Raw genomic sequence first — 26,285 nt, forward strand, 5'->3', positions numbered from 1 at the left:
GAGCAACTGGGCTCCGCAGGTTGCCATGGGTGTCACCAGCCCTGCTGAGCTGCAGTCTGCTCACCTGTAAAATGGGCTAACAAGACCACCCTCCTAGGATGGTCCTGAAGATTGTTTATAAAATGCCTGCCCTGGAACGGGCCCAGCTGTTCGTTGTCACACAACAGATATTTGCTAAATGAACTTGTTATTGGGTGAAAGCTCAGCGGAGGACTTGGGTCCGTAAAGGGGTGCTAGAGTGGTCCAAAGTAGCCATTTGTGCCTCCCTCAGAACTCTCCCAGTCTTCTTCAACTGCTAACAAAGCTGGCCCCTGGCCCCGGGTGTGGCACACAACCCAATCTGGCCAATGACAATGCTCCAACTACCAGGCACAATGACTGGCTATGGGGATGAGCATGGGATCCACGCAGGGCCGCACAAATGGACGAGGAGAAGAAAGGAAGTCTCTCTTTCCAGGGCAGTGGCTAACTTGGAGCCACCAACCCTACCAAGGGTCTATGGTGGGAGGGAATGAGGCCAAAGGCAGACACCAAAGTGTCCCCTGGAGACCATTCCTCCCCCAGGGAACGCTTGACAATGCCTGGAGACATTCTTGGTTGTCACCTCTGGGGAGGGGGATTGCTATGGCATGAAGTGGGTAGAGGCTAGAGATGCTGCCCAACGTCCTAAATGCACAGGACAGTCCCCACAGAGAAGAATGATCTAGCCCCAAATGACCACAGTGGCAGATTGAGACAGCTAGAGAACAAACAAGCCAGAGACCCAGACAGACGCCTTCCAGTTCCTGAGCTCAGGCTCCCTACATTCCAGCAGATTCCCTGGGTTTCTTTCCCAGCTTACGTCACCTAGACCAGCGCTTCTCATATGACAATGCACATGCGCATCCCCTGGGCTTCTGGTTAAACTGCAGGTGCTGATTCAGCAGGTCTGGGGCAAGGCTGAGGCTCAAAATTCTCACAAGCTCCCGCCCCCGCAGAGGCACTTTGGAGAATGGCGAGTAGGTAACAAAGAAAGAAAAGCTGGGAGGCCGAGACGGGCGGATCACGAGGTCAGGAGATCGAGACCATCCTGGCTAATATGGTGAAACCCCGTCTCTACTAAAAATACAAAAAACTAGCCGGGCGAGGTGGTGGGCGCCTGTAGTCCCAGCTACTCGGGAGGCTGAGGCAGGAGAATGGCGTAAACCCGGGAGGCGGAGCTTGCAGTGAGCTGAGATCCGGCCACTGCACTCCAGCCTGGGCGACAAAGCGAGACTCCGTCTCAAAAAAAAAAAAAAAAAAAAAAAAGAAAAGCGACTGGGCTGACTTCAGAAATCGGGGAGCCAGGAGCAGAGGACAGAGAAAGAGCCACAGAGGGAGGAGATTAAGCAGTCACGTGCCTGGGAGGCTGGGGAAGGAGAATTCCAGAAAGGTACTGCCATGGAGCCCCACGATTCCCAGCCCAGGGTGCGCAGCCAAACCACGTGGGAGCATTCAGAAAGCCCAAGGAGCAGCACCCGCCCAGAGTCATTAAACCGGGGTCCCTGGGGCAGAGCCCAGGCATCAGCATTTTTAAAAGCTCCCCAGGTGCTGCCAATGTGCGGCCTCAGATGAGATCTGACTCCGGCCTGGATGAGCCACGCATCCCTTAGGGTCTTATTAAACGGCAGATTCTGATCCTGGAGAGCTGGGGTGTGGCCCAAGACTACATTTGAGACTCCGAATTTCTAAGGCACTCCCAAGCGATGCCTGAGACCACCACATGAGGCTCTAGGAAGATTGGTTTCATCTGGCGGCTGGCAGGGTCTTGGAGATGTCTGAGAAGGGAGGGGAAGAGGGCAGTCTTGCAGTTAGTTGCCTTTGAAGAATGTCGCCAGGCTGCAAGGCCTGCATTACCGTGATCATCATCAGACTTTGTGTCATTTCACTCCTTCCTGCTCCAGCTTCAAAGCTTCCCCACAAGTGCCTCCTCCGGGGGCGGCCAGGCCAGCCAGTCTCCTGCTCCTCAAATGATATAAACATGCTTAAGAAATGCAATCCAATGCAAATTAATAGCCACCTTCAAATTATACAACAGAGCACTGTTCTCTTAATTTACTTGTGTGGAAGGACGGAAAAAAATGTTCTGGCATGAATGTTTGAGGCTATAGCAAACATTTGTTTATCTGCCTATTCACGCTGCTCAGAACTGAAAGATTAGAAATGGAAGTTTAAAATACAGCAAATGTACCAGGATTTTCTGCCCCGACAATGCTCACATACACACACACACATGCACACACGCTCTCTCTCTCTCTCTCTCACACACACACACACACACACACACACACACACTTTCCCATTCCTCCAATGAGCAGACACAGGAAGGAGACATCTACCTAAGGAGGTTAGAGGGAAGCCTTGACCTCTTCATTCAGTTACAATACTGCCACACGACCCCAGGCACGTGAACTACCCTATACACATGGCTCTGTTGTCCCCATCCAATTTCTAGAATAACTACTATATCTGATGCTGCCAGCGCCCCACTCATATCACTCAAAACCTTCCAGTAAGCTCTAGCTAATTTCTAACCATATCGCTTAGTCTGAGGTCACTGTCATTGTTTTGAGACGCACAGAAGGTGGCTCTGCTCACATGGCATGCCTGAAGTGCATCATTGGGAATAGGTATTAATCGATGACTCTCAAGAACTGACTCTCGAGGGAAAAGGCTTGCGGGGCAAAGTCTGGAGAAAACCAGACATCTTCAAATGTTCCACTCCCTTGTCCCTTAAATGAGATTATTTCAAGGAATGTGCTTTGTACCTGTGCAGAAAACACGTAATATAGCAGACCTGAGACTGCTTTCCTTAGGAAGTCCTGTTTGCAAGGTTGGCCCTTGGTTGGCATCTGGGAATTTGTATTTTGGGAGGGTTCCCACCATTCCCAGAGCTGGTAAGAGTGGCTCACTGTGCCTAAACTCTTTGTCCAAATACTGTGATCTATGCTGAATGCCTGCTTTCTCTCTGGGAGTCTGGAATTTTGATGTGTGCTAGGCAGAGGATGCCTATTTGAGCAGCCCCCAATAAAAATCCCAGGCGCTGAGTCTCTAAGGAGCTTCCCTGGTGGACATTTCACACATGTTGTCTCAACTCACGATGGGCAGGAGTAGGCATGTTCTGTGTGACTCCACTGAGAGAGGACTCTTGGAGACACGTGCCTGCTTTTCTCCAGACTTCGCCCCATAAGCCTTTTTCCCTTTGTGGATTTTTCTCTGTGTTCTCTCGCTGTACTAAATCATAGCCATGCATATGACATGTGTCAAGCTTTATCAGCCCTCCTAGGAAATCAACAGACCACCCAGTGGTGATCTTGGGGGCCCATGACACAGCGAGCACCATTTCCTAGTTTCCAAGTGTGGAATTAAGCTCCAGTCACCCATTGGGTGACATTAACAGCCCAGCCCTAATGGCTGCCTTCCTTTCCTAGTCTCATTTCCCCACTCCCCTCCCAAGTCAGCTTGTACCAGAAACCTCATTTCAGGTTCCACTTCTGCAAGGACCCAAACGAAAGCAGCATCACATGGCATTTTATATTTCTTCAGCCAGTTATGCCCTTGCCTGTGTAAACCCATGTGAGTGATCTTTACCCCTCCTACACAAATGGGCAAAACCTAGGGCTAGGCAAAGAGTTATTAGAAATAACATCAAAACTCAATCCATAAAAGAAACAAAAGTGGTAAGCTGTACTAGTTAGGCAAAATAAAACTTTCCCTTCATTTAAGAATTCAGAGCTGGGCACAGTGGCTCATGCCTGTAACCCCAGCACTTTGGGAGGCTGAGGTGGGTGGATCACCTGAAGTCAGGAGTTCGAGACCAGCCTGGCCAACATGGTAAAACCCCTGTCTCTACTAAAAATACAAAAACTAGCCAGTCATGGTGGCAGGCACCTGTAATCCCAGCAGCTACTCCGGAGGCTGAGGCAAGAGAATCTCTTGAACCCAGGAGGCAGAGGTTGCAGTGAGCCGAGATTGCGCCACTGCACTCCAGCCTGGGTGACACAGTGAAACTCTGTCTCAAAAAAAAAAAAAGTTTCAGAAAAACTCCCTAATATACTTTATTGATTGCCAACAAAGATCAGTCCCCTAACAAAAGGGTCCAAGCTGTGCTGAGGCTTCTGGCAATTAGGGGACAACATGAGCACTAAAATGGCCTGTCCTAGGCTTCCTGACAGAACCCTGGTGGCTTATCACTGTCTAAACCAGTGGTTCTCCAGCTTGAACGTGCATCAGCATTACCAGGAGGGCTGGGGAAACCCAGGCTGTCAGGTCCCATTCTCAGAGCTTCAGATCCAGCAAGGCTTGGATGGGGCTGGGGAATCTGCATTTCTAACAAGCTCCCAAGGGAGGCTGCTGCAGCTGATCCAGGGGCTGCACATTAAGAGCCACTGGCCTAGTATAACCTTTTGTTCCCTTCCTATTTTCCACTCATTTCATGACCTGCATCCTTGCCGTTGTGTTTTAATCACTAAAATTTTTAATATTGTTTATACTATTAATATTTTTAACATCAATCTTACTTAGAAACTGCATTTTGTTCAAATGATTATTTACAAACATGTTTCCTCCCTTATTAGGCTGTGAGCTCCTTGAGGGCAAAGGCCTGTGTTACTCATCTCTGTTTACTATCTGGACCTGCATAAAATGAAGTGTTTGCGATATGGAAATAGTGTCCACTAAGCCACAAAAAGCTTAGCCAGGCACACATACTACCTCTATTCTACAAGGAGTGTTATTAATACTATATCCATCAATAGATGTAAAACTCTATCAAGTAGTCAGCTATTGAATGCTTTGGACATCACTGCATAGACATGCTCAAGAATCAAGATAAGAGGCCGGGCGTGGTGGCTTATGCCTGTAATCCCAGCACTTTGGGAGGCCGAGGCAGGTGGACCACCTGAGGTCAGGAGTTCAAGACCAGCCTGGCCAACATGGTGAAACCCCATCTCTACTAAAAATACAAAACTAGCCAGGCGTGGTGGTGCACGCCTGTAATCCCAGCTACTTAGGAGGCTGAGGCAGGAGAATCGCTTGAACCCAGGAGGCGGAGCTTGCAGTGAGCCAAGATAACACCACTGCACTCCAGCCTGGGCAACAGAGCAAGACTCCATCTCAAAAAAAGAAAAAAAAAGAATCAAGGTAAGAAAGATGTTTTATCTGTACATGTACAGAGAACAAAAGGCTATGTAGGCCAGCCTGAAGTCACTACCATGTCAAACGTGAGTGGTTTTGAAACACCCACCGTCACCCACCAGTTTTATAATTTGTAGCAAAATTAAAAATTTTAAAAAAGAAAAACAGAAAATATTTTTTAAAAACACATAATAACAATTTGTAGCAATGCCTGTCTGAAGGGCATACCTTGCCTTTCCTTACTGTTTCTCTTTTTTTTTTTTTTTTTCTGAATTCATCTTGTTTCCCTTGTTACTTTTCATTCATGAAAAAAGTTGGGCTGACAAAAACAGGCGCCCTCCTGATATCCAGCCACAGGCATTGAACACAGAATCAATGGAGCCTGAGGGAATGGACTCTGGACCCATAACAGAGGCTAAAAGCACTACAAGCTGACGATTTCTTATCAACCCAACAAGACAAACCCTTCACTGTTTTTATCCAATTGGAGGAGGTGAGAGCTTGAGAGGGAAACTGGCTTAAAAATCCCTTTAAGGTCTCTCACGAAGTTTCTCTGAAATAAATGTAGATACACTGACCAGAACATTCAATATAGGAAATCTTGTTTACACAAAGATTTAAGCTATTAGACTATATAATCCCATAGATAGAAGAAGCTCAACAAACCCCAAGCACACACACAAAAAAAGAAAACTACACTAAGGCATATCATAATTGAATTGTTAAACAAGTGAAAAAGAGGATCTCTTAAAAGCAGTGAGAGAAAAGAGACACTTTACCTACAAAGAAAGCTATTAGGCTATATAGGGCTATGAGGAGGAAAGAGGTACCACTCTATCCCATAATAAGAATGAAGCTCACAAGCCTAATGTCAAGTAAAAGAAAGACACAAAGAAAAGCAGACACAAAGGGATCCGTGATTCCATCCCTATAAAGTTCCAGACAAGCAGAAGGAACCGGTGGTGTTATTCAGGATAGCAGTTACCCTTGGAAGTGGACATGAGGGTGGCTTCTGGGAGCTGGTCATGTTCCATTTTTGGATCTGGGCACTGTTACCCAGGTGTGTTCACCTTGTGATAATTCATCAAGCTGCACACTTACCCTTTATGCACTTTTCTGCACACGGATTTCAATTAAAAGTTGACCAAAGGCAATCCAAACAAGCCATCAGCTGAAATTAAATCTCACTGCTTCACTTTACAAAAGTGAGGTTTTTCATTGGCATACTTGCAACACTTCTTTGAAGTGCCTGTGAAATACTTTCTCTTTTCAAACACCCATTGCATCCTCTCTTGCAAAAATGACCTCCCATTGAAATAATTGAGGTCAGAAGTCTGAAAGCCCTGACGAAGCAAAGGCGCTGGAGTCGGCAAATCCCCTGTGCAGCGGGCAGAGGGCATGCGCTCCACGCTGCATTACAGGCTGTGGCATGTTTCCCTGGTGCTGGAGGAAAGGGGGCTGCGCGCGTCAAAAATGACCTCCTGCATCTGTAAATGCCGAGAGCCCAAAGTAATGCCCAGCCAAACCCCATTGGTATTTGGGGAATATTTTACTGAAGTCTCCAGGCTATAAAGAGATACACGGGATATACATTTTCATGAAATACAGGCCGTTGCCCATTTACTAAAAATCTATATACCCAAACTCATCCTCAATATGCCCTAACTTATCATCAATAGACCTAAACTTTGCATGAAGCTCCTCTCCTCTCCTCTCCAACCCGGGAATGAAAGAGAGAGAAAATACCATGAACAACTATGGAACGATCAGAGAAAACTGGAGCTTCAGAAGGGGCAAAACAAAGGCAGCTATGGCCACAGCCTGGGGAGTTAAGCCAAGGAGAGACCAGCACTGGGCCTCCCCTCCAGGAAAGCTTTGGACCCTTACCAGTCATATCAGTTATCTGATGCTGCATCACTAACTACCATTTACACTGACCATTCACAGTTTCTATGTGTCAGGAAGTGGGGAGCAGTGTGGCTGGGTCTTTCTGGCTCAGCGTCTCTCAGGAGGTTGTGGTCAGGATGTCAGCCCGGACTGCTGTCACCTGAAAGCTGGACAGGGGCTCCCTCACATAGCAACCAACTTGCTCGCCGACATCCCCACAGGATGGCTTGAATGTCCCCATGACATGGCAGTTGGCTTTCTCCAGAGGGGGTGGTCCAAGAGAACCAGGACGGTCTCTAATGACCTAGCTTTCGAAGTCACACACTGTCGCTTCCACGGTATCCTATTGGTGACACAGGTCAGCCCTGAATGGTTCCATATGGGAGGGGACCACACATGAGCGTGAACACCCGGAGGTAGGATGGTCGAGGCCCATCTTGGAGGCTGGCTCCAATACCAAAGCTTTTCACTGCCTTATTCCACCTTGCCTGAAACACCAGGAATTTCCATTTCATCTGTAATCATTTTGAGTCCTGGTTTTAAAATGCGGACACCTTTAGGATGATGAGGTGGCCAGGACTCATTCCACCCCTCCCAGCTAACCCTCCAAACACCAGAGGGGAGAAGACAGGAAGACACTGACAGTGATGGGAGCCAGGTGGTGGCCCCCAGTGAGAGGTGGAGGGCCACATGACCAAGGAGGTTCAAACAGGGGGAAGCTCAGAGCAAAAGGATGCTCAGAAAGAAACTGTGGCTGTTTCAAAATTCTGCCTCAAGCCAACAGAGACACTTCCTTTTTCCTCCTCCCACTTCCTCCCCGGCCCCTGGCCCTGCCCCCAGCACTCTCTGTGTTTCTTCAACCACAGTCTGGCTTCCATAGGACTGGGCAGCTGGTGTGTGACCATGGCAGGGTTCCTATGGACCCAGGGCCATGCAGTCGTTCGTTCCACGTTGAAACCCAGCCCACGTGTTGGAAACAGGATGAGACCAACCACATGTGGCCTCGGGTGACACAATGGCCTCAGTGTTCTCACATCCCCATCCCAGGGGCAGGAGGGCTGGGCTGTGAGGTGTTTGTGTTGCTGGTGCCAAGAGCCAAGGGTTTGGAATTTCCCCAGAGACTTCTTCCCATAATAATAGTCACAACGCCTTTGTACAGGGCTCAGTGTACCTGGCTTCATTCTAAGCACTACCCCCGTGTATGAAGTACTGCCTCCCTTAGGCCCACGTTACAGATAAGTTACAAAGAAGCAAACTGCGGCACAGAGGTTAAGTCTCACACACAGTGAAGGGCAGCCGGATCCAGCCCAGGTCCAGGGGCCTTTCTCCACAACAGCAGGCAGGCCTCTGCCACCTCAGGACCCAGAGCCACGTGCCTCCATGGAGAGGGCACTGGGGGCCATGTTTCTCCTAAACCGTGTGAGAATAGCTTAATGAAAGGCCCCCGGGTTGCCCTCTCACATACCCACAAAAAATGCTGCTGCACGTGTTTGCTAGGGCTGCCGTAACCAAGTGTCACGGACTGGGTGGCTCAGATAACAGAAGAGGGTTTTCTCCCAGTTCCGGAGGCCAGAAGTCTGAGATGGAGGGATGTACGCTGCTGATGCCTTCATTTCACCCTGATGACCTCTGTAAAGGCCCTATCTCCAAATAAGGTCACATCTTGAAGTACTGAAAGTTAGGACTTCAATCTCTGAATTTCGTGGGGACACAGTTCAAGCCATCACAGCTGCTGAAGACAGTGCAGATGGGAAATCCCTCACTCTTCTGGCACCTCCACGGCCTGGCCTTCCCTTCACCATTTTCTGACAGGTTTTCTCCACCACAACCTATCTTGTGCTTACCCAAGGTTCACACCCCCTCCATGGATAAAAAGAAAATTTCAGGAGCCACTCATGACTAGCAAGTGTGTAAAGGCTAAATGCTGGAAGGCACCCAAAACGGCGTTCATGTGCTGTTCCTGGTGTCCTAGGACGCCATGGTGAAGACAGGCAGGCCACTCTGACCAACACAGGGGCTGACATTTGAGCCAATTCCCATGTTTGGGGTAAAAGGGGAGCTGGTGCATGGCGTGACTAAGCTAAGAGGAACAATCTCCCAGCTGTCATGGTGGCGGTTGGGCCTCCTATCTGCTAACCACAAAGGCCTTTTCACCCAACCAGCGCCTCCAAGGGTTAGAGCGGAGGGCGAAAAATAACTTTCACATTTAGCCAAATCAACCCAGAAGGGAAGCAAAGAGCCAAGAAGTAGGAAGACACAGTCAGGCCATCAGGAAGCATCGCAAAACTGCAGGCAAGGCCCAGTGGGGCAGCAGCCACAGAGAGGAGCCGCAGGCCCGGCACCCAGGGCCAGGAGCAGCCTCCCTGACAAAGAAACACGGTGTCAGGGTGGCTCTTACATCAGCAAACCCCAGACCCATCCTGGGTGCCCCAACTGCCGCAGATGGGAAGAGCGGAACACCATCCTCAAGGGGAGTGCCCACCTGCAGCCTCTCCTTCATGACCCTGTTGTTCCCATGTGCCGTCCTCAGGGCAGGTCAAGGGCCTGACCCCAGCCTTCCAGGACTCTCCTGCAGCTTCAAGAGGGTTTCAAGTCCCTTCTGTGAGGAAGGCTCCGGCCTCACATCTACTTTCGACCCAGGCAACAGCAGCCTCTCTGTTGAATACGAGGAGGCTGAGTGCTCAGGGCTGAGGGAACAGCCAGTGCAAAGGCCCTGGGGCAGGGCAGGACCCTGTCAAGAACAGTGTGAAGATGGCAAGCCAGCAGGCACGGGCTTCTGTGAACCCCCTACTGCAGGTCACTGCATCCCACAGGAGTGCACGCAACAGGCAGTGCAGAGCAATGAGGGCCACTTGGAGAAGACAACAAGGGAACAGGTGTGGGGTCTGACCCTCCAGCCACCGAGAACAGCCAATTCAGAGACTCAGTGGCAAGAACAAATGTGCTGGGCCCGAGGACAGCAAACAAGCTGTGTAGCCAAAATCACCGGAGCCACCGGTGGCCTGACAGCTTGGGAGACTTCAGCCACAAGAAGCTGGAAAGAGAGCTTTTCAGGTGTCATGTGGGAATGTGCATGGCCATTTCCTCTGCTGTCCCTGGGAGGCACTGCCCATCAAAGGTGATGATGCGACTAAGCCGGGTGCATGAGGACACGTGTGCAGCCTCCACGTCCTGCCCTGTAGTTACATGCTACCATGTGACCCTCCTACGCCAGGCTTCTTTGATCACCAAGGGCCCACTCTGGCACCTATGACAACATTGCTGCTAAAGAGGTTAGCTGCTCAGTCCAACTCACCTGGTCACCCTGGCCACTCCCCATCTGGCCTCCATTCTCACCTCCTAGCCTCCTTGCTGGCCGCCCTGCTTTCTCTCTCACCCATCTCTGACACTGCTCCTGACAGCAGCCAGTCCTTTTAACCCAGTCTCAACATGTCACTCCCCAACACAGGAGCATCCAGTGGCTTTCCATTACACTGAGGACAATCCAGGGTTGACACCACGACTGCCAGTTCCAGGATGGCCTGCCCCCTGCGACCCTCTGAGTACCTTTCCCCATCCCTGCTCTCTGGGTCGCTCTTCTTTGCACATGCTGATTTCCCTGCTTTCCGCAAACGCTTTCTGTCCTGCCCTGCCTCAGGGCCTTTGCACTGGCTGTTCCCTCAGCCCTGAGCACTCAGCCCACTGTGCTCAAGAGGCTCTCTCTCCATTCGGATCTCTGCTCAAGTGCGACCCCCTCAGAGAGGCCTTCTTGCCCTCCTTAACCAGCGTTTGGAGTCCAGTGCTGTGCATCCTTTGCTGTCCATCCTTTCAGTCAACACACAGCCTGTCCAACAGCTATTTCCTCTTCCCTCAGTTCAAATCAGTCCCGTGAGGGTAGGAACCTTGTCCATTTGGTCCCACCATGTATCCCACTGCCTAGACTTGTAGGACTCAACTGGGGGCAATACTGTCCCACAGCAGACATTTGGCAATGTCTAGAGACATTTTTGGTTATTACAACTGGGAGAGGGGGTGCTACTGGCATCTAGTGGATGGTGGCCAGGGATGCTGCTCAACACCCTATATTGCCCAGAATAGCCCCCCATAAAATTGAATCATCTGGACCCTAACGTCCATAGTGTCAAGGTTGAGAAACCCTGGCCTAGACGCACAGACCCAAGGAATATTTGCTGAATGAAGAAGTAATTAAGGGGCTGGGAGCAGTGGCTCAAGCCTATAATCCCAGCACTTTGGGAGGCCGAGGCGGGCAGATCACCTGAGGTCAGGAGTTCGAGACCAGCCTGGATAACATGGTGAAACCCGTCTCTACTAAAAATACAAAAATTAGCCAGGCGTGGTGGTGCGTGCCTGTAATCCCAGCTACAGGGAGGCTGAGGCAGGAGAATCGCTTGAACCTGGGAGGTGGAGGTTGCAATGAGCCGAGATCAAGCCACTGCACTCCAGCCTGGGTGATAAAGAGAGATTCCATCTCAAAAAAAAAAAAAAAAAAAAAAAAAGAAAAGAAAAGAAATGGAAGTCATTTAAAAAAAAAAAAAAAAAAAACCATTCCTGCACATAAAAAAACCACCCACTGAAAATGTGGTTAAACAAAGGTCTTGTCACCAAGGGAAAGTGTGTATGGGGGAAGGGATAGGAGGGGGGACTGTCCCCACACACCTCTTCCCCCAGGTTGGTAGAATAGATGCGTCATCACACTAAACCCCTTTGGTCTGCTACTGCAAGGCTGACAGGTGGAGAGGAGGCAGATAAGGTGAGGACCTCTGGGGCAAAGTGCCTGGGGGCTCTGGCCCATGTGATGGGGGCACCTGGAGCACAGGTTAAGCCCTGGGCTTTACCCCCAGACCTATTCAATCAGAATCCCCAACATGTCTAAGGGTCTACATTTCTTTTCTTTTTTCTTAACTTTTATTATGAACATTTTCAATTACACAGAACATCATCCAGAATGAATAACACCAATGAGACTGAACAGTTGTTCACATTTGGCTCTATCTGCTTTATCTCTTTCTCTCTCTTCATTTAACTGAACCATTTACAAGTAAATTATTGATCTTGAAGCCTGGTTTTCAAAGTGTGGTCTGGGGACTCCTTGGGCTCCCCAAGACCCTTTAAGGGACTCCATGATGTCAAAAACATTTCACAATATTCTGACATTGTTCTTTGCCTTTTTCTAAGTTCATTCTCTCATGAGCATACAATGGAATTTTCCAGAGGCTACATGACATGCGATATTGAAACAGATTGAATGTAGAACCAAGTATGAGAATTCATCTGTCTCCTATTAAGTCATACATTAAAGAGATCTCAAAAAAAAATTTAAACAAGAAAAAAAGTAAATTATTGCCACCATGACACTTTATGTCTAAACACTTTAGTAGACATCTCTAAAAAATAATACTTTTCTACATAAACACATGTAGTAGCTATCTATTGCTGCCTAACAAATTACCCCAAAGCATAGCAGCAGGACACAAACATGTCTCATGTCACTGTTTCTGTGTCAAGAACCCTGGCGTAGTTTAGCTGGTGCCTCAGCTCAAGGTGTCTCAAAGGGCTGCAAGCATCTCAAGACTCAACTGGGGCTGGGTATAGTGGCTCATACCTGTAATCCCAGCACTTTGGGAGGCCAAGGTGGGCAGATCACCTGAGGTCAGGAGTTCAAGACCAGATCCAACATGGCAAAATCCCATCTCTACTAAAAACACAAAAAATGAGCCAGCTGTGATGGTGTGTCCCTGCATTCCTAGCTACTGGGGAGGATGAGGCATGACAATCACTTGAACCTGAGAGGCGGAGGTTGCAGTGAGGCGAGATCACCACCACTGCACTGCAGCTTGGGCAACAGACCGAGACTCTGTCTCAAAAAAAAAAAAAAAAAGACTCATCTGGGCCTGAAGGGTCTGCCTCCAAGCCCACTCACACCCTCACACCATCAGCAGGTCTCAGTTCTTCTCAGGCTGTTGGATGGACCTCAGGTCCTCACCACGGCAAATGGACCCTTCTGTAGGCCTGATCACGACATGGCAGCTTCAGTATAAGCAACCCAAGAGAGAAAATACATCCCAGGTGGAAGCTCCTTTACACCCTCATGGTGGAAGTGCCACCCCCTGCCCCCTGCTAGACATATTCATTGGAAGTTCATTACTTTGTCCAGCCCAAACCTCAAGGGAGAGGGTGATGCCAAGTTGCAGCTGCCAGGGGCAGGGATCACTGTGTCTGTCTGAGGGGCTGCCAACCACATCACAGACTGTCACATCTAATCAAAGCAGCAGCAGTCTCCTAGTGGCACCTGATAGCCAGTCACATCAAAGCATCTCCAGGCGTCCCCAAAATGCCTGTTACATGTTCGTTTGGGCCGAATCCAATCGAGGGCCACAGTGATATTTGGCTATTCCATCTCTTAAGTCTCATTTGATGGAGAATACCCCATCTCCCTTTTCAAAATTTTCTTTCATGATATTGCCTTGTTGAAGAGACAAGGCCAGATGGCTCCCACAGAGCACCAAGCCCACCAGAGGCACACAGGAGCGTGACAGGCCTGCCCTGGGATGACCGTGGACTGAAGCCTGTGAGGACAGTGGCATGGGGAGTGGATGGCGCCAGCTGCTCTCACCCCAGCCCTCTGCACAGTGGTCTTCCTCACCGAAGGCCAACCTCCCCCACCAGGGCTTTTCTACCTCCCCCAGGAGACCATTTTCATGGTGCCAGGAAAGATGAGATAGAGAGAGAGAGAGAGAGAGCAAGCTGATGGCAAGGGAACACAGGGGAGGGACACATCAAAGTCCCAAGCCTGGGGCACAAGGAAATGTTTTCTGGCCATTCTAAGCCCCGCCCCCCTGCCACATACACACACACACACACACACACACACACACACACACACACACACAGAGTAAACATGTCCCCCCCTTGCTACGCTGCTGCCATCCCTGCTTCCTATCTCTCAGGAGTTTCCCAGCCTGCAGACCCTCTCACTTCCGTCCGTCCCTCCCCAACAGCCAAGGAAGCAGAGTCAGCAAGTACAGCTGGCCCCACTTTACAGATCCGACAGCAGCTCTGTGAGGTGAAGTGATGCAGCCATGGTCACCCTCCCAAGTGTCAAAGCCAGATCTTTAGATGCAAGTCCTGGACTGAAGCTTAAAGCATGCGACTATGTCTGTCCTAAGCGAGTGTCCGTGTCGCTGGTGGTGCAGGCAGTTTGTGTTTGCCTCCTCCTAGCCGCATAGACACTACCAACCCTCTTGTCCTCACCACATCCCGCACCAGCACCAGACATCGTGTCGTTTCTTCCTCACAACACCTCCGAGTGGACACTGTTATTCTCATTTTTGCAGACAAGGAAATGGACTCCCAGCTGTTAGGTCTAACCCAGGGTTAGAGTGAGTATGTCCAGGGACGTGCTCCAGGTCTGCTGAGCACGAAGCCCCAGCAGGTTTCAACACACATTCATCTAGTGCTCTGATTTTTCCTGTTTCCCTAACACTCTCCTTTCCGCCAAGCTAGCCTCCCAGCTACAAATGGCATACACACAGCTCCTCCCCTTTTCACAGAAGCTATTTCTGGAAATTCACAACATAAAAACGCCTTCACATTGTGTTTTCCAATATATACGATATTAAGAAAGGGAATCAGATTTCTGATCAAGGGCTTGGCATCAAACCAATCATAAGAAAATGAATTCTTGGAGCCCAAAGAACATTTTGAGATCATCCCAATGAGTGGTTCTCAACAGGGGGCAAGGGAGCCCTCAGGGTACATTTGGCAATGTCTGGCAACATTTTTGATTGTCACAACTGGGGACTGGGGGAGGAGGTGCTAGTAGCGTCTAGTAGGTGGAGGTCAGAGATTCTGCTAAACATCCTACAATGCAGAGGACAGCCTCACCACAAGGAGTTATCTGGCCCCAAATGCCAGTAGTGCCAAGGTTGAAACACCCTGACCTAAATCCCTTTGTTACTTTGAGGACAAGATAGCCGAGACCCAAAGACACAAAATGACATGTCCAAGCCTGCACAGTCACAAAGCCAAAAGTGGAATCTAGGTCTCTATTAGATCCACCTCTATCATCTGCTTTGCTCTATCTAGGGTTGAGCTGGGGGAGAAGGGAGGGCAGGAACCCAGGGATCTTAATTTGTGTAACCAAACTGAACCAAAGGAAGAAAATGGCAATAAACAAGTTACTAAATTACTGCAGCAACACATCTGGGTGTCCCAAATTCTGAAAGAAATGACTCCTTCAATTATTGATGGAAATAGCATTGCTTTACAGGCCCCCCAACGTTGCTGGTTGGTCAAATTATTCATGATGTGAGTTCCAATACAGTTTAGTGACAACAAACCTTCCAGAAGGGTCAGGTTTTAGAGGGGGAAAAAAATGCCACATTCTCCCCCAAGGGTGCCCACACACATCCTGCTATAGTTTCTTCCTGACCCTGAGAAAGGAATGTAAACGCTCTAGAGAGAGTCCATTAAAATCCCCCACCCACTGTCATGCTAGAACTGAAGTCACCTGACCCCCCTCCATCTGTCGCTGAGTCATCAAGCCCCTCCATTCAGTAAGCGAATTATCAGAGAATTAAAAAGAACTCTGAGAATTGTTAGGTTTTGGTGTTTGTTATCTCCACCCCCACTCTCTGCTTAAGATCATTTGATTCTTAGAGATGTAGCTGTCTCTTACACTCACATGTTATCTTTGGAAGCTGCAATTTATTTTTATTTTATTGGATACTGTTCTTTTTTAATCTACTTAAAACACCTGGAAAGAAAAAAAAATACATTTCTGACGTATGCCCTGTAAATGCTGGAACCTTGCAAAATAATGCAAAGCAATTTAGATTGCACATCTGGCTCTTAAATTGCTAACCAAGAAGTTTCCATTCCCCAGCCCGCTTTTGCTTTGAAAGAAATGAGGCTAATTACTGAGGACAAAGGCCTGTAATTAGTAAACATGTCATTATTTAAGAAGCACAATGACACTAGGAAAACACTTGATAGTTACCTCTTAAAAGCCCCTCTCTCTACTTAGAATGCATGCAGTGTGGTCACTTCAGATTTTGTTCCCCGCCGGAAGGGTTTTTTTCCCCTCCCCCTGTCTTTCTGTCTGGCCCCTGCCCACTTTCTCGGGGCGGACATGCCAAGACCCAAGTCACGCGTGGGCCTGCCACGGGCCATCCCCCGCCGGGTGCGTGCAGCTGCAGCAGGCAGCTGTGGGCAGCAGGCGCCGCAGCAGCCAGAGGCCCCACTTTGGGTTTCTGGGGGCGCAGCCGGGCTGCAGGCCCGCAGGCCGGGCTCCACCTGAAGCGACCGCGCTGCCGGGGGCGCCGGGGAGGGCATCCAGGCGCCGCGCGCCCCTTACCTGCAGTGCCGCATCGCGCCCGCGGCCGCCCACCTGGACAGCATCCTCGAGCATCCTTTCTTCAGCGCGACGGCTGCGAGCGCCGTGACATCACCAGGAGGCGGGCCCCACGCTGCCACGTGACGCCTCCCGGGCGAGGCAGGGAGGTGTGCGCGGGGTGGGGGGAAGACCCTGGAAGTCCCGGGAGGTGAGGGGTGATGGCCAGAAACCCTCGCGCTGGCCGCCCCTCAGGCCGTTTCGCTTGATGTGTGCAGCTTGCCTGACCTTTCGCGAAGAATTATGAAAAACAACACACAGGAGGAGAAATCCAAATTATCACAGGCTCCAAGCGTGTAATAGGATTTCGAAAGAATTAGCAATAAGGGGATTACAGTGAAAGCAAATACAATTTCATGTTTTATTTTAAAACTAGTATTTATCAAATGCAGTGGAGAAATAAACATTTTGTGCAAATCATAATGACACAAAATATAGCATGGACATACTTTGCATAGAGTTTCTGTGTTTCAAGTCGTATATCGACTATTATACCAAACACTTTAGTTCAAAGCAATTCATTATGGAACATTGTACTAATTGCACGGATGAATAATGCTTTGATTACTCTGAATAGCTGCATTCCAATATTAATTTGTATTTGCCAAAGGAAAAAAATGGTGACACCACGTATTTCTACTACTTACTTAAATATGTGATGATTTAAAATAAAGCACTATTACGTGAGCATGGCTGTATTTGTGTATCTGTTTTCTTACATCTTCTGGCAAGGCATTTAATCTCTCAGACTTGAGTTAATTCACAATAACTCATTATTTCACATTTTCTAATTTTTATCACATTCTGAAGAAGTGAGTCATTTTACTATCACAGAAAATATGTACAATGTCAACATTTCTCATTCACAACTGAAACAGCCTTGCCTAGAAAGACTTTAGAAAATTACAGCTGTGATAATTTTGTAAATTTGAAATAGCATATTTCAAACTTAAGCAGTGCACATATAAACTTTTCTTTTGCCAAAATACACAAGCATTTTTGAAATGTAAAAGGACAAAAGCAAAGACTGCTTTTATTTGTATTCCAATTGCAAATAGATTCATTTACTTTCACTTGAGTTAAAAATCACCATTATAACATTCCCTTTGCTCACAGCCCTGAAAGAGCCATGAAATAGATTGTTTTACAAGCAGGTTAGAGTTAAGTTTACTTGCAATTTATTCCAGCAGCTTTCATGTCCTTCTATATTTAACCCTGGCCCTTATACCATCATTTCCTCCAAATTAACCAAATTTCTGTTCAGAAGGTTAATCTCTAATTTGGAGATAAATACAGCCCTTGACTCCCACAGCGATCAATTATTTTCAACACCAGATTTTAAAAATCAACAAAGTCGCAGTGTAGGTCACTCCTCTCAAATTTGTTTTTCTGAGTGATATAAGCAGCTTACCTTCCGCTTTCAGATTCTGAGATACAAAGTTTAAACGCTACCAAAAACTCCTGCTCCTTTGGGTTGAGGGTCTAATGGAGGCAGAAACTGACAAGCTCATTTTCCTGCCAGAGGCAAATGTCGATTTCAGCCCAGAGGGCCCCGGAGGCCGGCTGGGAGCATCACGTGCTCGGCCCAGCCACTCAGCCCTGCCCAGCCAGCCTGGTCACCTCTTGGCTCCGGAGCCCCGCCGTGCCAGTGTCATTCGCCTCCTACCCCCGGGGCATTCGTGTCCAGAGAAAACCCGGCGTCCGGGAGACAGGACGCCCCACCCTCAGGGGCTGGGCTGCACGAATTCTGTGGCCGGAGTTTCCAGAATCAATGGGAGGCGGTGGGTATATAAAATGCCCTGCAGCCTGAAGAGGATAGTAGCACGGTGCAGACAGCCTTGCTCTGTGTTCCGGCTTGGCTGAAATGACGAAATACAGGCAACCTTCTTCATCCTGGAGCAGTTTCTTTGCAGTAGGTTAGTTTCACCTTCTCTTTTTTTACAATTGATTGCTCAGTTGTAAAAAACATTACAGCAAACCGGCAATTCAGACAAGGCCCATAACTGGGCCAAGCAATTCTCAACAGAATGAGAGAGCTCTCTCAACACCCTCCACCCTCGCCTGTCAAATTGTCATTTTAGCCAAGATTAGAAAACAAAACCAAAAAAAGCAAAAACCAATACCACCCATGGGAATGTAAATTGAGCAATCTTTCTGGTGGTCTGTTTAGCATTTTTTCCTACCCAATGCCTTACAAATACACAGTTTCACCAATTACTCCGGGTCCCACAGCTGTTGGTATCATGTGCTCCAGCAACTTGATGTCCAAGAATTTGTCCTGGGGGATGGGGAGTGGGGGTTGGAGGGGAAGAATGGTGTGCAAACCCCTGACTGGGGAAAGTTTGCTGCAATATTATTTATGATCTCAAAGCACTGGAAGCAAGTTAAATCTCCAAAAACAGGGGATGTTTTAAATTATAAGACATCTGTGCAGGGGAAGAATTAAAACCAATATGATGGTACACACGGATGTAAAAAGACATTGGCAGTGGATTAAATGGAAAAAAATGGAAGCTTCAAAGCATTATGTGCTGAGTGATCCATTGTTTCTATGTAGGTGTAGTATATTTATATCTACACATATACCTTTACGAACATAGAAAATTATTAGGAAATGAATTCACTAAAGTATCAAACATGGTATCTCACTGGTTAGTGGGATGAGGGTGTTTTAAATTTTTCTTCTTTTAAGCTTAGTGGTATTGTCTAACTTTTCCACAGTGAATATGTATTGCTTTTACAGCAAGAAAAAAAATGTTTTCTTAAAAGCACCATATAGACATGATTATGGAATAAACAGTTTTGGCTAATTTTTAAATGCAGATTTCATTACTTGAAGATTCTGAACTCTTAACCACAAAGCCCTGAGGGAACAATTCCTAGCCATCCTAGATTATTCTGCTCATGAAGATCTTTAGGAAAGAAAGTGCCATTCAGGGGCTGTTATTAATATTTAATCACCTGTATGTCGTTTTAATTTCTCTTCCATTTAAACCTACTTCTTATTTTGCCCTGTGTGGAGATAGAAAGCTGGTTATTACCATCCTTCATGAAAAGATTCTTTCAATAGTTACGGAATAATAACCTTTGAGTTTTTTGTTTGTTCATTCGAGACAGCGTCTCGCTCTGTCTGCCAGGCTGGAGTGCAGCGGCACGATCATGGCCCACTGCAACCTCAAATTCCTGGGCTCAAGCAATCCTCCTGCCTCAGTCTCCCAAGTAACTGGGACTACAGGCTCTTTCCATTGTCTTCACAGATTTCTCTTTCCTGTCCCTTTGAATCTTCTACATTTTTTCTCTTATCTGCCAGTTTTCTACAGATGTCACACAAGGTTTAAAACAGTGGCTCTTAATGGGGGGTGATGTTGCTCCCTTTCCCCCAGGGGACATTCTTGGCAGCCACAACTGGAGTGGGAAGAGCCGTATGCTCCTGGCATTGAGTGGGTAGAGGCCAGGGCTGCTGCTGAACATCCTACAGTGCACAGGACAGCTCCCACCCTACTCCCACCTCCCGGGACAGTGAACATTTTGGCCCAAAATATCAATACAATAGTGCTGAAGCCGAGAAACCCTGGTTTAGAATTACTATAATTTGATGCCCAAGATGTTCCATTTCCCAGCCATTTTCAAGAGTTCCCCATTGTATGATGTGCTGGAAGCTCTGCTTCATTATAAATCCGTTAAAGGGAGTACTCCCGGCATGTGGGACGTGTCATTGCCCATCTGTGTGTACACCACAAACCACCTCTGAAAAGAGACATCGGAAACTGCTAAGGATATTATCTCTAATGAGGAAAACTGTGTGGCTGGACACAGAGGTGGATGGGAAATTTTCATAGATTTGGATGCACTGTATATTTTTAAAACAGATATTTTCCCACCATTAAATTATTAAAGCTCACTATTCAATTATTCTATAAATGGTGGGTTTTACAAAAGCTAGAGGTAAGGACCCTATTGTCTCTTTGTGTCCAAGCTCCCATATATATATGTGTGTGTGTGTGTGTGTGTGTATTATATGTTATATATATTATACATATTTTATATATATATATATATATATATATATATTTTTTTTTTTTTTTTTAGATAGTCTTGCTTCGTTGCCCAGGCTACAGTGACACAATCTCAGCTCTACAACCTTTGCCTCCTGGGTTCAAGCAATTCTTGTGCCTCAGTCTCCTGAGTAACTGGGATTACAGGCACCCACCACCATGCCTGGCTAATTTTTGTATTTTTAGTAGAGATGGGGTTTCACTATGTTGCCCAGGATGGTCTCAAACTCCTGATATCAACTGATCTGCCCGCCTCAGCACATGCACCGTGTAGAGAGCGCCTTCCTTTGCAGCATGTCATCTGATTCTCGTGGCAGCTTGTTAACAGGAGTAGGGCACATCTACTGCTGTACACCCATTTTGCAGACAGGCTCAGAGACAGCCCTGACATCAGCCTCCTGTTCTAATGGAGGCTGGAGCACCCTGGGGTCAGACTGGGTCTTCTCTGGCCGGGACCCCAGCTTCTTCTCCAGGCGCCTCTGACCATCCCCTCCACCTTTCTTGGAGCCACAGCTCCCTGGGACCCTCTGGACAGCACCCACCAGCTTAGACCCAAATCATTTACTCGCATTAACCCCTGAGCTCCTGGAGGGACAGAGGGGAGCTGCACTTACCTGTTCTTTGAAAGCCCAGCATGTAGTACTGTCTCTGGGATACAGTGTTTGTTACACCAGAACTAAAATTTTCCCAAATATTCTCAGCCAACAGCTTTAATCATATACCATCTTGAAGTATTACATGGCTGTATTGCAATATTACTGCCTGTGCTATTTTGCCAAGCTTCTGCAAGGCCCACTTTTCCCTTCTGTAAAACAAGAAGGAGGAAGAGTAATAGTATCCACCACTTGTAGCCATGTGAGGCTTAAGTGAGAGATCTGGAAAGAGCGCAAGCAGCGCCTTATTATTAGAACTTGAGACACAAGGAAAGATGTGCGCCCCTAAATACAGTGATCAAGATATCCTCTTATATTTTGGACCAAGTGAAAAAAGTCAATAAAGACCCTACAACCGAAACACACACACACACACAGAAACTATGTATAATGCTCCCCGTGGCCCAATTTATTTGCACCCACATAAACCTCCCCTTCAGAGACCTCCTGGCCAAGTAACCCCTCGCTGATTGGAATTGACTGTGCTCCCTTGCACAACGCTGAAGGGGCGTGAAACAATCCACAACAGCCTGTCTTTATTTAAAATGTGCGTATCTTGTACGTTGTAATTTCCTGCACTAATTTTGATTTTATAAATTTTATATATATACACACACACAGATATATATATATATATACTTTTTTTTTTTTTGAGATGGAGTTTTGCTCTTGTCTCACAGGCTGGAGTGCAGTGGCACAATCTTGCCTCACTGCAACCTCCATCTCCCAGGTTCAAACAATTCTCCTGCCTCAGCCTCCTGAGTAGCTGGGGTTACAGGCGCCTACCACCATACCCAGCTAATTTTTGTATTTTTAGTAGAGACGGGGTTTTGCCATGTTGGCCAGGCTGGTCTCAAACTCCTGACCTCAGGCAATCCGCCAGCCTCGGCCTCCCAAAGTGCTGGGATTACAGGCATGAGCCACCGTGCCCAGCCAGTATATTATCTTGATTACTGATTTTTTTGGTGCCCTCTTACATTTCGCACCCAAGGTAAGTGCCTCCCTCACCTCCTCCAAATTCCAGCCCTGAGTATCTGGTAAATTATTCTATAAATGGGGGATCTCATAAAACCTGGAGGTGAAGACCCTATTTCATTTATCTTTATGTCCTAAACTCCTTTACACCTGAATACACTGTCTGCAATGAATGAATGAATGAGTTGCTTCCATACCTAGCTGGGGGCTATGCACATGGCCAGCATCCTAAAAGATTTGGGGAATATAAGAATATGCAATCCAGCCTTTTCTAGGTATTCTGGGCTGTGTTCACAGATCTCAGCAGACATCCAAAAGCTGCAAACTCAGACCCCATTGCCCTGACATGTATCCAAAGTGACAGCCTTGACTGATGTGACAAACAACAGCTTTGAAATCCCTCTGCTTTTGCTGTGGAGTGGAGTTGTTGTCAAGGACATTGTCTGTTCTAGGAAACCTGAGAAAAGAGCCTGTGTAGCTCTAAGAGCTAAGAGAAGTTTTTGCCATCCCTTAAAAAACCATATGGTGTTTTTCCTCTCTGACGGTAAGAACTGTGGAGCTGCCACTGTCTCCTTTTTCTCTGTGAGTGCCAGGAGACTCAGATGTTGCCAAGGCAATTCAGTAGGCCTGTCTCCTCCAGTCAGCATATACACAGTGGCATGTCAGTCAACGTTAAATAACCCAGCTCTCCAAGGGTGGGGCATGGGGAGGGAGCCTTGATTTGTAGCTTGTGCTGATTCTCATGGTGTAAATTCTCCCACCATGGCTTGCTTTGAACTACTGAATAGGGAGCTGGAAACTGATGCATGGCAGCCATCATTGGACAGCATCCCCACCACACACAGACAGAAGTCAGTTATTTTATTGCACCTGGACAGTGAACAGCTTTTCTCACCCTGGACCTAGCCTCTGAGAAAAGCTGCTCTTGTCCAGGTGCCTTGGGTTAGAAATGGGAGTTTTCTAGAATTGCACTGCTCTACTATGGTAGCCACCAGCCACTGTTGCTATTTACATGAAAATGAATTTAACTTAAAAGTTCAAATTCAGTCCCTCAGTCACACTAGCCACATGTCAGATGCTCAAGAGTTACATGTGGCTTGTCACTACGGTATTTTAGTGCAGATATAAAACAATTCCATCATCGCAGATAATTCTATTGGACGATGCAGTAAAGTATTTCTTTTAAACGAATTCCATTGCAATAAAACAATTTGTGTTTATTACTCATGGGATTCTGCCTGTAATTGCAGGGTAGAAACAGCAATCTGGCCAAAGGGTCTGTTAGTGGGAACGATGGAAAGGCACAGATTCCAGAAGGCCGTGTGCCTCTAGCCACAGGTCTCAGACAAGATGCTTCCAAATGCCACTGAATGTGCAGCCTCTGCCTTTGGACTTCACCAGGAACCTGGAAATCTAAGAAAGGGGAGTGTCTGATCACCTGTTCCAAAGCAAAACTTGAGATGCATGCCAGAGTACATACATACTGAATACAGGAACCAGTCCTTCAAAGCTCAGTGCTTCTAGGGTGGCCTGGAGCATGACTTCCCCAAAGATGTTCACCCCCTTATTCCCAGGACCTGTGAAGATGTTGCCTTACATGACAAAATAGATTTTGCAGATGTGATTAGATTGGGGATCCTAAGATCATGGGGGGATGATCCTGGGTGGCCCCGGTGGGCCCAGTGTCATCACAAGGGTCCTTATAAAAGGGAGGCAGGAGGGTCAGAGTCAGAGAAGATGTGGCAATGGAAGCAGAGATCAGAGAGGGAGATTTGAACCTGCTACACTGCTGGCCTTGAAGATGGAGGATAGAGCCATAAGCGAACAAATGCAAGTGGCCTCTAGAAGTTGGAAGAGGCCAGGAAACAGAATCTCCCCACTAGCCTGAGAAGGAACGCAACACTGCTGGCGCTTGATTTTAGCCCATTCACACCATGTTTAGACTTCTACCCTCCAGAAAAGGAAAAGGATAAATACGTGTTGTTTTAAGCCACTAAGTACAGCAGCCATTGGAAACGAACAGAACCTTGGCTCATTGATTCATCCGATTCCTATTTAGGGAGCCCTCCGTCTACACCAGGTAGAATGCAAGGCCTGAGGGTCAGCCACACTCTGGAGTGACTGTGTCCCTCTGCCGAGTCCCTCTTACAGTCCATGGGGAAGACAGTCATGAAACAGGTCTTCCCAATCAAGGGTAGGGAATCCCTAATGAGAGAAGTGTTGAGTGATGTGGAAAAATACTGACAGGGGCTGAATTATGTCCCCCCAAATTCATATGTTGAAGTCTCAACTCCCCAGTACCTCAGAATGTGACTATATTTGGAGATAAGTTCTTTAAAGAAGTGGTTATGTTTTTTTTTTGAGACAGAATCTCGCTCTGTCACCCAGGCTGGGGTGCAGTGGTCGGATCTCAGCTCACTGCAAGCTCCGCCTCCCGGGTTTAGGCCATTCTCCTGCCTCAGCCTCCCGAGTAGCTGGGACTACAGGCGCCCGCCACCTCGCCCGGCTAGTTTTTTTGTATTTTTTTAGTAGAGACGGGGTTTCACCGTGTTAGCCAGGATGGTCTCGATCTCCTGACCTCGTGATCTGCCCGTCTCGGCCTCCCAAAGTGCTGGGATTACAGGCTTGAGCCACCGCGCCCGGCCAGAAGTGGTTATGTTTTAACATCAGGCCACTAGGGTGGGGCCCTAGTCCCATCTGACTGGCGCCCCTATTAAAAAAAAAAAAAGGAGACCACAGGGTCATGCATGCAGAGTGATGACCATGTGAGGAGGCGGCAAGCTGAGGGGAGAGGCCTTGGGAAATCAGCCTGCCAGGGCCTTCATCTTGAACTTCCAGCCTCCAGACAGTGAGAAAATCAATGTCTGCTGTTGAAGCTACTCACTCTGTGGGACTTGGTTACGACAGCCCTAGCAAACTCATACACGTACATAAAGCAGAGGGGCCACATTTCTTCAGGGATGGAGACCACTTCCGGCCTCCTTGAGAAAGTCATGGTTAAGCTATCGAAGGACAAGTGGGAGTTAGCTCAAGTTGGGGACTGTAGAAGAGTGGACCAGAGAGAAGATAGGGAGTGTCCATAGGTAGCCAGGAGGGAAAGGCCTTCTTTCTGCTACAGCAACTGCAACAAGTAAAAATTGGCCACAGTAGCATTGTTAAAAGTTATTTTTGACTTTTTTTTTTTTTTTTTTTTTTTTGAGACAGAGTTTCACTCTGTTGCCCAGGCTGGAGTGCAGTGGCGTGATCTCGGCTCACTGCAACCTCCACCTCTGGGGTTCAAGTGATTCTTCTGCCTCAGCCTCCTGGGTAGCTGGGGTTACAGGTGCCCGCCACCATGCCTGGCTACATTTTTGTATTTTAATAGAGACGGGGTTTCACCATGTTAGTCAGGCTGGTCTCAAACTCCTGACCTCAGGTGATCCACCTGCCTGGGCCTTCCAAACTGCTGGGATTACAGGTGTGAGCCACCATTCCCAGGCTAAAAGTTTTTTGTTTTGAGAAGTCCAGAGTAATGAGTGTCTTTTGTATGCGAATGAGATGACTGGTAGCTAGGATCCCTAGGTAGCCTCAGGATAGGGGCTGGTCACCAGTCACCAGAAAGACCAAGGCAAGATAACAGATTTGGGACTTTTAGCCCCACCCCCTTGACCTCTGGGGAGGAGAGAGGGGCTGAAGATTGAGTTTATCACCAGTGGTCAATGATATAATCAATCATGCCTACGTAATGGAGCCTCCATAAAAACCAAACACCGCATGTTCTCACTCATAGGTGGGAATTGAACAATGAGAACACTTGGACACAGGGTGGGGAACATCACACACTGGGGCCTGTCGTGGGGTGGGGGGAGGGGGGAGGGACAGCTTTAGGAGATATACCTAATGTAAATGACAAGTTAACGGGTGCAGCACACCAACATGGCACATGTATACATATGTAACAAACCTGCACATTGTGCACATGTACCCTTAAAGCATAAAAAAAAAAAAGGACGGGTTTTTCATGGGCTTCCAGATAGCTGACTACACCATGGAGGTTCCTGGAGGGTGGTGCCTAGGGAAGGGCATGGAAGTTCCGTGCCTTTCTTTCCATACCTTCCACATCGCTTCCATCAGGCTGTACTTTGTAATATCCTTTATAACAAATGGGTAAACATGTTTCCCTGAGTTGTG

At 47.7% G+C, this 26,285-nt stretch overlaps 1 protein-coding gene across 1 annotated transcript in view; it reads right to left on the reverse strand.

Annotated features, from left to right (window-relative positions):
- LOC105478112 (chloride voltage-gated channel 4) overlaps nucleotides 1-18,004 on the reverse strand; it is an 80,576-nt gene extending 62,572 nt beyond the window's left edge. Inside the window, exons 1-2 of the mRNA XM_011735105.2 lie at nucleotides 17,844-18,004; nucleotides 16,397-16,660 (exon numbers count right to left, since the gene is read on the reverse strand). The gene's annotated coding sequence lies outside the window, so the exon portion shown is untranslated. The remainder of the gene's footprint in view (nucleotides 1-16,396; nucleotides 16,661-17,843) is intronic.
- Nucleotides 18,005-26,285: the final 8,281 nt, after the last annotated feature.

This window comes from Macaca nemestrina, chromosome X, assembly GCF_043159975.1.
Source record: "Macaca nemestrina isolate mMacNem1 chromosome X, mMacNem.hap1, whole genome shotgun sequence".
NCBI classification, from domain to species: domain Eukaryota; kingdom Metazoa; phylum Chordata; class Mammalia; order Primates; family Cercopithecidae; genus Macaca; species Macaca nemestrina.